The sequence below is a fragment of the Oncorhynchus masou genome, unplaced genomic scaffold (genome assembly GCF_036934945.1).
Source record: "Oncorhynchus masou masou isolate Uvic2021 unplaced genomic scaffold, UVic_Omas_1.1 unplaced_scaffold_6606, whole genome shotgun sequence".
Lineage (NCBI taxonomy): Eukaryota > Metazoa > Chordata > Actinopteri > Salmoniformes > Salmonidae > Oncorhynchus > Oncorhynchus masou.
Window position 1 is genome coordinate 1,549 of NW_027013049.1, and position 8,452 is coordinate 10,000.

The 8,452-nt window shown below is 48.0% G+C and overlaps 1 pseudogene; it reads right to left on the reverse strand.

Annotated features, from left to right (window-relative positions):
• Window positions 1-1,423: 1,423 nt before the first annotated feature.
• The window catches only part of LOC135536762 (nuclear receptor coactivator 2-like), an 8,952-nt pseudogene continuing 1,923 nt past the window's right edge, over window positions 1,424-8,452 (reverse strand).

Genomic DNA, 8,452 nt, shown 5'->3' on the forward strand with positions numbered 1-8,452 from the left:
AAGGACTCTTGAAAAGCCTTTGTTAAACATAGAGAGAGTCTGGGAACATCAAAAGGTGGGGGGAAAGGAACCATATTTCGGTAATCCAACCAGTTGAAAATATGCATTGGTACTTAATGAATATGATGTTAGATCAGTTGGCGTCTGAGACATTATTACTGATGATAGGACGACACAAACTTTATCTTGGAAAGTCTACACATTCTAGTTATCAGATTCACATGGAATTGTTGTGAAATTTAAATGTTTAAATATGAAACTATTTGTGAAAAGATGAAATGTAAGTTTAGCTTTGAAATGAGAGAATTGGGTTTCATAAGGTTGAAGCTCTGCTCACAAAGTGGCCCCGCCCATGTGAAGAGACATTGGTTGTAAACTATGAAACATGCCCTCTTTCCTACCACTATGTAAAGCCCTTGACGAAAATGTAACTTTCTGTCCCGAGGACACTAGGGTGATAGCCCTACGTTAAAAGGGCTCAGGTAATAAGCTGTTCCAAGGACGTGTGGACTTGAGATCCCCACGTTGAAAGGACAAAGACCACCTACAGAACTAAGCCAACCTTAGAGAACCTAACAAAATTTCAATGTGAAGGTGACAACCTACACCCAGGAAGGATGAATTTCGACTATACCAGCCAGAATATAGCATGAGCTTAAAGTATGGAAACTTGTATTGAACTTTGAACTCTTATTCACCAAAGAAGTCATACCTCCTAGTCGCTGAGTTAGAGCAGCAACTGTAGACGTGGGCTAGAAAAGGACGGACAGAGTTAACTGTTCTACCACACGATGACGGTACTACCAAGTATCCATTCTCCCCAGATATTCTTCAGAGGCCCTGTGATCCATGCTGGACCATCCGGCCTCCCATCTACCGAAGCGCAACTCCGAGTAAATATTTATTGCATTCTCCTTTTTCAAATGGACGTTAATTTAGAATGCATAATATACTGTATTTATTACGATAGCATAGCTTCTCCCTTTGTTCCTCAGTCTTCCCACTCTTTCACTCAAACCCATCCCCTTTTCTTTGTGTAACCAGCTGTCATATCTGCTCCGTCCGCTAGGGACGTTTTCCTTCATGACATCATTTGTAGTCAAGGTATGATTCATTCTGTGTAGATGTAATTCTGTGTGATTAGTTAGGTATTTAGTAAATAAATAATTAAACCCAATTTTGTATTGCTGATTCAACTTGTTAGCCAGGGTTCGTGAAGATAACCAAGAATTTACAACTTTCAGATGAGACTGAAATAAGGTGATGATTAATATTGACTGCTATTGATGTAAAATATTACTAGGTCTTTAAGAGTTTATTCGGAAGATTAAGATTAAATACCATTCATTCAACATCAACTATCATTCCAAAAACAAAAAACGATCTAATGAAAATATCACTAATCGTTAATAATCATTCCGTCAACTTGTACCCAAACCATGGTGCTACTCATCCTTTACAATTATGAGTCATAAATGAGAGAAATCTCATGCCACCCACCTGCTCAGAGCGATCATATCCTGTATCCTGTTTCTCAGTCTTCACATGGACTGGGTGTTTCATCTCCGTCTTCACCTCTCCTCCCCCCTCCATCCTAGCCTGCCTCTCCTTCATGCCCCCCTCCTCTTCATCCAGCAGGTACCTCAGCAGTGCGTTGTCCTTCTTCTTAGGACTCAGGGGCTCCTGTTTGGAGGGGAGGTTCCCATCTGTACCCCCTCCTGTACCCACCTGGGTGTTGATGTTACTCCCCTGCTCTCCCAGCTCCTTGCCAGTGGCCTCAGCGGTGAGCTTGGCCAGGTCGACAGGAGAGGTGCTGTTCTGGAGCAGCCTGTGGAGTATTTTGTGTTTCTCCTTTAGGGATGTGGCGTGGCCCCTGGGGCCCCTGGACCATGAGGGCCCCCAGCCCTGACGAGGGGTCCTTGGGGTCTCCTCCTCCGTTGGGAGACGGGGGGTGTCGAGGGGTTCGGACTTGGTGGTGAGGAGCTGGAGTAGTTTGGTGTGGCCCTTGTTGTCGTGGAGGACACGGCTCTGCGCGTTGGGGCCGTCTGTTTGAGCCGTCCCTCTCCTCTTTGACGTCACCGTGGTTACCGCTGCTACCGTTCCCGTCAGTCTGTCTGTCCATCTGTCTCTGGTCGTACTGTCCACCCTGCTCTCCGTGAGGATCCACGTTAGTGCCACCGCCAAGCTTCGACATCATGTGAGGGTTGACCCCTGCCCCCATCGTGACGCCGGCTGGCGACCCCATCATCTTCCTCTCCGGTGACCCCAGGGTGTGTGTGTGCGAATGCCCCCCAGCGCCATGAATGTGTGGGTGAACGCAACCGCCGTGTCCAACCCCGTGACACTCACTCAGGGCCTGTAGGGCCGACAGAGAACTACTGGTGTAGCTGTTAGCCTGACTGTTAGCCTGACTGTTAGCCTGACTGTTAGCCTGACTGTTAGCATGACTGTTAGCCTGACTGTTAGCCTGACTGTTAGCATGACTGTTAGCATGACTGTTAGCATGACTGTTAGCCGCAGGACCGCTACCTCCTACTGCAACCCCTGTTCCAGACGCACACATCCCCACAGGGAGGGCGAGTGCAGGCATGGGGCCACGCGAGGGCTCCCTGCCATCCCTGGACTCGCCCGGTGCCTAGGGGACAGCATCGAGTTCTGTTGCCCCAGATGGGGGCCTCCAGCTGGGGTAGGGCTGCCTCGAGACGGGCTGCTCATCCTCCAGCTGGCCCCTTGCTGGTGGGTATGGTTGGGGGTTCATGCCCATGCCGCCCTGCATCCCTCCAGGGTAGCCCATGGGCTGGGGAGGGCAACCGTAGCGGTAGCCCTGCATGTGTCCAGACCCGGAGCCCATGGGTCCGAGCCCTGGTTCTCTGGACCCTGGACCTCCATGAGGAAGGGAGAAGGGCGTGCTGTTGGAGCTGATCGTGGTGTCCTGTCCCTGGGGCACCAGGCCAGATATTGTCCCCCGGGCTGAGGTGCTCGCTGAGGGGTTGGGGACCATTGTTTGGGGCCTGGCCCATCACTGTCCCCCGGCTGGCCCTGTCCACCGGGCCCCATGTCCTGACCCGGCCCCAAACCACACACAGACCGCTTCCTCTGGGGATAACACATGGGATACAAGAGGTGGAGGTTACACACACACACACACACACACACACACACACACACACAGACACAGCACACACACACACACAGAGCAGCAACACAACACACACACACACACACAGAGCAGCAACACACACACACACACACACACACACACACAGAGCAGCAACACACACACACAGAGCAGCAACACACACACACACACACACACACACACACAGACACACACACACACACACACACACACACACACACACACACACACACACAGCAGCAGCACACACACACAGAGCAGCAGCAACACACACACAGAGCAGCAACACACACACACACACACACACACACACACACACACAACACACACAGAGCAGCAGCAACACACAGAGCAGCAACACACACACACACACACACACACACACACACACACACACACACACACACACACAGAGCAGCAACACACACACACACACACACACACACACACACACACACACACACACACACACACACACACACACACACAGCAGCAACACACACACAGAGCAGCAACACACACACAACAGCAACACACACACACACACACACACACACACACACACACACACACACACACACACACAAAGAACATTACATTCACTGGCAACAGTTCTGGTGGACATTACTGCTGTCTGCATTCCAAATGCATGCTCACTCAAAACTTGAGACATCTGTGGCATTGTGTAGTGTGACAAAACTGCACATTTTAGAATGGTATTTTATTGCCCCAGCACAAGGTGCACCTGTGTAATAGACATACTGTTTAATCAGATTGTTGATATGCCACACCTGTCAGGTGGATGGATTATCTTGGCAAAGAAGAAAATGCTCACTAACAGGGACGTAAACAAATTTGGGGTCAGGGTTTATGGAACGTTTCTCTGTAGCAGGTGTAGAGACATGTCTAGCTGAGGTTAGGGGTCAGGGGTTAGGGGTCAGGGAACGTACCTCTGTAGGAGGTGTAGAGACATGTAGAGCTGAGGTTCGTTGGTGGCAGGGGAGCGGACCAGCTTGCTCTTGGTGTGAGCCACGATGGTCCCGTCAGACAGAGAGAACCTGTAGATGGGGCTGAATGCCTGGCCGTGACGCAACACTGCAGAGACGCACAGCGGCGAGGGAGAGTTAAAGAGGCAAGCTGGGGTTCAAACAACAGAGCAGGCACCCCGAAACAGCTGAGGGATCGGGGCTGAGAAACAGAACTACTTTGGATCCATGAAATCAACATGATGGGTTGAAATTCTTAAGATGATATAGGTCTTGTCAGGTAGTCTACGATGATATAGGCCTGCGTCTAAGAAGATATAGGTCTCGTCTAAGAGAATATAGGCCTTGTCTGGCAGTCTACGATGATACAGCCTCGTCTGGTAGTCTAAGTGATGATATAGGTCTCGTCTAAGAGGATATAGGCCTTGTCTGGCAGTCTAAGATGATATAGGCCTTGTCAGGTAGTCTAAGATTATATAGGTCCTTGATCTGGTTGTCTAAGTCTACGATGATACAGGCCTCGTCTGGTAGTCTAAGATGATATAGTCATAGATTGAAGGGGTAGGCCTTGTCTGGTTGTCCTAAGATGATATAGACCTTGCCTGGTAGTCTAAGATGATACAGGTCTTGTCAGGTAGTCTAAGAGGATATAGGCTTGGGTTTGGTAGTCTAAGATGATATAGGCCTCGTTTGGTAGTCTAAGATGATATAGGTCTTGTCTGGTAGTCTAAGATGATACAGGCCTCGTCTGGTCGTCTCACCCTCTTTTGGTGTGTCTCTTGGCGAAGGACATCTCTCCGTCGTTCTGTAGGTGAAACCTCTGGATGCTTCTCCTCACCAGGTCTTCCCAGCCAGGCTTCATAGAGGCTCTGGAAGACTGGTGTCTAGTGACGTGATCTTACCTAGGGACACAGCAGAGAGAGGGAGAGAGAGAGAGAGAAGCTACTGATCACAAATGTGTGTGTGTATATACTGTCCACACATCAGTGGCAGGTAGGAGCCAGACAGACAGACAGGTTGGTGATCCTACAGTGACTTCAGACTTTACCTCACAGCCAGTTGAAAGAGGAGCACAGTGTGTGTGGGGGTGGGGTGGCATCTATCCTGTACTATATAAATCGGTGTCAACAGTTCGATATAGTTTGAGGTTCTTTATATTCAGAAGCGTGTGTGTTAACAGGAACAGTTGCTGGTGCTTGGGCACTGCCCAGGCTGAGAGTGGGGTGGCAAACAGCTGGAAGACAGGTCTCTACAATGGTTCTCCCTTTGACAGTGACAACCTGAGAAACTTGCTCTGTCATTGGCTACCTCCCCTAGTCATTAAAGACGGTTCTGCAATTGGTTCCCAGTCCGTCTGATCATTTATAGATAGTTCTTAACCAATCAGAAACAGTCTGGTGGACTGTCATCATTCCTCAGACAGCCGGTATGATCATCTGTGATTGGTTAATTCTGCATGGCTGTGTGATTAGTTAATGTCAGACAGCCGGTATGATCGTAGTGCTGTGATTGGTTACCTTGCAGGTCCTGGCGGGTGGTGAAGGCTCGTGCGTGGGGAGAACGGGCCATCCTTCATGGGGCATCCTGCAGGCCACACATATCAGACATGACTGCAAGTCTAGAGGGGAGAGAGACAGGGGGGGGGAGGAGGGAGAGAGAGGGGGGGGAGAGAGAGGAGGGGGAGGGAGAGAGTGGCAGAAGGGTGAGAGAGAAAGATAGAGTAGGGGGAGAGAGATAGAGAGGAGGGGGAGAGATAGAGAGGGAGGGGAGAGAGATAGAGAGAGTGGAGGGGAGAGATAGAGAGAGTGGAGGGAGAGAGTGGTGGAGGGGAGGAGAGAGAGAGCGAGAGAGAGAGAGAGGGAGGGGAGAGAGAGGCAGAAGGGGGAGAGATGGAAAGATAGAGTAGGGGAGAGAGAGAGAGGAGGGGGAGAGAGAGATAGAGAGGAGGAGAGAGATAGAGAGGAGGGGAGAGAGATAGAGAGAGGAGGGGAGAGAGATAGAGAGGAGGGGAGAGAGATAGAGAGTGAGGGGGAGAGAGAGAGGAGGAGGGGAGAGAGATAGAGAGGAGGGGAGAGATAGAGAGGAGGGGAGAGAGAGATAGAGAGGAGGGAGAGATAGAGAGGAGGGGAGAGAGTGACAGGAGGGGGGGAGAGAGACAGGAGGGGAGAGAGAGTGACAGGAGGGGAGAGAGTGACAGGAGGGAGAGTGTGACAGGAGGGAGAGAGTGACAGGAGGGGAGAGAGTGACAGGAGGGGAGAGAGTGACAGGAGGGAGAGAGAGAGGAGGGAGGGGAGAGAGGAGGGAGAGAGATAGGAGGGAGAGAGAGAGACAGGAGGGGAGAGAGACAGGAGGGGAGAGAGGAGAGGTGGGAGAGAGATGGGGAGAGAGAGCGATATAGAGAGGAGGGGAGATTTCAGCCCCAGAAACTAGAATATGCATACAATTGTCAGATTAGGATAGAAAACACTAAAGTTTCCAAAACTGTCAAAATATTGTCTGTGAGTATAACAGAACTGATATTGCAGGCGAAAGCCTGAGGAAAATCCAATCAGGAAGTGCCTCTTATTTTGAAACCTCTCTGTTCCTATGCATGCCTATCCTCCATTTAAAGGGATATTAACCAGATTCCTTATTCTATGGCTTCCCTAAGGTGTCAACAGGCTTTAGACACAGTTTCAGGCTTTTATTTTGAAAAATGAGCGTGAAAGATCACATTGCGTAAGTGGATAGGTGGGGGCTCTCAGAGTGAGTTTTGCTCTACAGAGTAAAGTGGCCATTGTTCCTCCCGGTCCTATTTAAAAAGCTACACACCCGGTTGATATATTATCGAATATATATTTTAAAAACAATCTGAGGATCGGATTATTAAAAACGTTTGACATGTTTCTGTGGACATGATGGATATTATTTGGAAAATACCACTGCGTTGTCGTGACCACTCTTTCCTGTGGATTTCTGAACATAACGCAACAAACAAACGGAGGTATTTTGGATATAAAAATAATCTTTATGGAACAAAAGGAACATTTGTTGTGTAACTGGGAGTCTCGTGAGTGAAAACATCCGAAGATCATCAAAGATAAACGATTAATTTGATTGTCTTTCTGATTTCCGTGACCTAGCTACTTAATGCTTAGTGTACATAATGTTATGCTGTGCTATCGATAAACTTACACAAACGCTTGGATTGCTTTCGCTGTAAAGCATAATTTCAAAATGACAGGCGGATTAACAAAAGGCTAAACTGTGTTTTGCAATATCGCACTGTGATTTCATGAATATGAATATTTTCTAGTAATATTATTTGACTGTGGTGCTATGCTATTCAGCGGTTGCTGGTAACAATTATCCCGCTACCGGGATGTGCGCCAACAAGTTAAAGAGAGCAGTGGTTTATCCATACATCTCTGTTTCAGATAGATAGCTCTTCGTGTTGTTGTTTGTTTAGTGTTTTCCAATTTTCCCAGAAGTGGTTAGATTCTATGGATTCTTCAAATACATTTAACTGATTTCTGTTGTGCAGGTTCCCACATTTTCCGAGGTGTATTTCTGTATTGTGTTTTAGTGATTCGCCATAGCGAAGGCGTAGACTTTTCTGAGGCTCTATGTTTTTGGTTTGGATAGGTTTCTCAATTATTTCTTAGGCTTTTGTATTTTTCAACAAATCGTTTGTCATTGTATTTTCTTAGGTTGTCCGGTTGACATTTTTAGATTTGAACCTGAAAAGGTCAAATATACTATTTAGGCTTCCTATTGCCAAGTTTACACCTTTACAATTACAGTGAAACATTTTGTCCAGGAAGATGTCTAAAAGGGATTGAATTTGTTGTTGCCTAACTGTTTTTTTTAGTCGGTTTCCACAATAGTTTCCTTCAATCTGTAGCATTTCTTCAATTATGCAGTTTCTTATTTAAGCTTTGATGCCTCATGATAGCGTATTTTTCTGTTCAAGTAGACTGTGATTTTGCTGTGGTCTGATAGAGGTGTTAGTGGGCTGACTGAACACTGAGAGAATCTGGGTTGAGGTCAGTGATAAAGTACTACTGACAAAAAGGATGCTAGCAGGCCAAAGTAGCAGGCCAAAGTAGCAGGCCAAAGTAGCAGGCCAAAGTAGCATTAACTAGGGTTTTAGACAGCCAATGTTAGCTTCCCCCTCTCTCTCCCCTCTCTCCATACCTTCTGCCTCCCTCCCAGTGAATCTCTCCCTCTCTCTCTCCCCCCTCTCTCCATACCTTCTGCCTCCTCCTTGATGCTCTTGGGTTTACAGTGAATCTCCCCTCTCTCTCTCCCCTCTCTCCATACCTTCTGCCTCCCCTTGATGCTCTTG